Genomic DNA, 3,532 nt, shown 5'->3' with positions numbered 1-3,532 from the left:
AGTTCGATCTCCAGTTCTTGGGAGAAATCAAGATCAGATCTTGATTCCAATCTTTTGAGAAAAGATTGGTTGGAGCTGTACTCATAAGCCATCCGGTTGATTCCTGCGAAGGATCAAGTTCTTTTGGAAGAACATTGCTGATTTTGCTCCATCCTGCACTGTGCCATCTTCAGTGGGAGCAGATTTTGGATCCTTCCTTGGGCGTGAACACCTCCATTGGGAGATATTGTTTCTCCGTATGAGGTATATCCTCCCTCCTACCCCTTTTGGTTCAGATCTGATTTGGTTCATGGTTCAAGATTGATCCTTGAAAATATGTTTTCTGAAATAGGGAATTCGATTCCCTACAAAGATGGGAGAAAAATTTTTGAAATTCGCCCTATCTATTCCACAAGATTTGGGTGTCCATGTGATGGATATCCCATCCCTTCAGAAAAAGCCACAACTTTCATGTTTTGGGCTTTCGCAGATTCTGCCTACATCAAAGTCAAATCCGGGCCCAAAGTCGGGGCAATTTCATAGGAAGGCCCAATCCGTAGCTGAAGCCCAACTTGCAGAAAAGCCTTGCTGAAGCCTAATTTGCAGCGGAGGTCTATTACGAATCCAGGAACAAGAAATTAAGAAGAATCCTTCTAGATCTAAATTCTTGATGTAATCTTAGAGTGAAAAAGGGATTGAGTTCAAGAGATAAAGAGATAGGATTAGAATTAGGATAAGACTTTCTATTTCTTGTAAAGATCAACTTCAAGAGAAAGTAGGAGACCACCCTCTCCCCTTTAATCTATAAGAAGAAGGGGGCGGACCAGCTTGAGGAATCACTGGATCACTGAATCATTCAATCATTCAACTTCTGATTTGAATCAAGAAGCAAGGAGCAATCAGTGAAAAAGGGTTCAAGAAAGGTTCAAGAATTCAAGAAACTTCAAGAAGAGGAGATCTCAGCACCATGGGTGAATTCAAGATTTCTTTCTTCACCTATGTTTGTTTTATTTCTTCCATCATGAACTGATTTGTTTCTTGCTAGGGCTATGGAAAGCCTAACCATGTTAATGAATATATTTTTATCTTCTTGATTTATCCAAGATTGTGATTTCCATATAGTCTATGAATTATTGTGCTTAATGCAATTAAGAGCTTGGCCACCTCTTAATTAATTTGGGTTATGTGAATGAATTGAGAGAGGAATTCACATAATTGACAGAATAATTCATAGTGTGAATTGAATGGTATATAGAGATATATATACATGATTCATCTGAATTTAATGGTTTTTTTGGACTTAATGCACTTCCATCTTGAGAGCTCTACTCGAGAGATCGAAGGGTTACCTGATGGGTGTAGGTTTAGTATATCTCGAGAGAGAATATTAAATAAATTTGTGAAAATCTCAGCTTATGGGAATAACAATTAGTCTTGGATAATTGGACCCATCAATATTCATTGCATTGGTTAGGTGGACCAAAAGTCCTAGTGATTCCATCATTTGCATATTCGATTAGTGATCACCCTTGTTTTTATTTTCTTTGTTCCAGTTTTTATTTTCAGTAGTTCTTGTTTCCTTAAATCTACATTTCGACTGTCCAAATAATTAGGGAAGACTGTGATTCTAATACTTATTTTGTTAAATCCCCATGGGAACGATATTATTATAGTATTTGATAACTAGTGCACTTGCTAGGGTTATACATTTAGAGCTATCAAGTTTTTGGCGCCGTTGCCGAGGATTTAATCCTAAAAAATATTAGAATTTGTTAACCTTGATTAATTTAGACTTTTTATTTCTGTTATCATTTTTATTATTATTCTATTTTCCTATTTCTTTTTATTTCTATTATTATTTTTATTTTTATTTGTTTGTTCAAATTCTTGTTAGTTCAGAATTACTAGTGCATGACACGCACTAGATTGGAAGGATTAGCTGAATTCAATCCTGAGATTGAAAGGACCCTTCGTTTGTTTCAAAGGGCCAACAAAGGAAAAGAAAGAGAAGAGGTTGTCATCTGCGAACCAGCCACTGAGATAGAAGGAGAGATGGCAGAAGGAAATCGCACCCTCTTGGATTATGCTTGTCCAAACATTGATGGGGTGACATCTAGCATTTGCAATCCTACCATCGATGCCAATAATTTTGAAATAAAGCCTACAATAATTCAAATGATCCAAACTAGTATTCAGTTTAGTGGGTTACCAAGTGATGACCCTAATGCACACATCGTTAACTTCCTTGAAATATGTGATACATTTAAACACAATGGAGTTAGTGATGATGCTATTAGGCTTAGACTATTTTCTTTTTCATTGTGTGATAGAGCTAAAGATTGGCTCAACTCACTCCCTGCAGGAAGTATCACCACTTGGAATGATTTAACCTAGAAATTTTTTGCTAAATATTTCTCACCCTCCAAAACAGCAAAATTAATTAATGATATTACTACTTTTGCTCAATTTGAGAGGGAGTCCCTGTATGAAGCATGGGAAAGATTCAAGGAGATGCTTAGGAGGTGTCCTCACCATGGGATACCAATTTGGTGACAAATACAAACCTTTTATAATGGTATTACCCCCTCTAATAGATCCATTATTGATGCAGCCGCAAGTGGTACAATCATGAGAAAAACTCCAGAGGAAGCATATGACTTAGTGGAGAAGATGGCATCAAACAGCTACTAGTGGAGCAATGATCAAACCAATCAGAGGGGAGTACACCACATTGATTCCTTTGCATCCCTATTTGCACAAATTGCCAACCTAAATAAGAGACTGGATAATTTTAGTATTGCAGCCATTAGTACACCATCTAGCATCTCATGCGATTTATGTGGACAAATAGGACATGCCAATTCTGATTTTCAATTAAATAGTCCTTTTATTTCTCATGAGAATGCTAATTTTATCTTTCATGCTGGCAGAACAAATTACAACCCATATTCAAATACATACAACCCAAGATGGAGGAGTCATCCCAACTTCTCTTGGAGCAACAATCATCAAAAGGCACCCATGGGATTCCAACCACAGCCGCCCCCACAAGAAAAAAAGAGTAATTTGGAAGAGATGATTTCTAAGTTCATCAATGCTACTGAAGCAAGATTCCAAAGCCATGAAGCATCGATTAAGAACTTAAAAGTTCAAATGGGGCAGGTTGTGAGCATGTTATCAGAGAGGAAAGAAGGAAGGTTGCCCAGCAACACAGAAATGAATCCCATAGAGCATGTGAACGCCATAGCCTTAAGAAGCGAGAAGATAGTCGGCGAAGCCCCAGAAGATGACAAGAAAGCTGAAATGGCCGATTTACAAAAGGAGAATGAGGGAAGCACTGCTAAACTGAATTTACATGAAATTAAACTTCCTATCCCCTACCCTGGAAGAGTCTTGAAGGCTAAATTAGATAGACAATTTGAGAAATTTTTGGAAGTGTTTAAAAAGATCCATATTAACCTTCCTCTTCTTGATGTATTGTCACAGATGCCAAGGTATGCCAAATTCCTGAAGGAAGTGATGTCTAATAAAAGAAAGTGGGAGGATGGTGAGA

The 3,532-nt window shown here is 37.4% G+C and overlaps 1 non-coding gene across 1 annotated transcript; it reads right to left on the bottom strand.

Moving 5' to 3' along the window:
• Window positions 1-2,412: 2,412 nt before the first annotated feature.
• Window positions 2,413-2,519, bottom strand: LOC148874570 (small nucleolar RNA R71). The gene has a single exon (XR_016106220.1). It is a non-coding gene; the product is annotated as a small nucleolar RNA R71 (small nucleolar RNA).
• Between the last annotated feature and the right edge of the window lie 1,013 nt (window positions 2,520-3,532).

This window comes from Nelumbo lutea, chromosome 1, assembly GCF_056320005.1.
Source record: "Nelumbo lutea isolate HS-2025 chromosome 1, American lotus-T2T, whole genome shotgun sequence".
In the NCBI taxonomy this organism is placed as follows: domain Eukaryota; kingdom Viridiplantae; phylum Streptophyta; class Magnoliopsida; order Proteales; family Nelumbonaceae; genus Nelumbo; species Nelumbo lutea.
The sequence above is the reverse complement of the archived record's forward strand: the minus strand, read 5'-3'. Positions and strand labels throughout refer to the sequence as shown.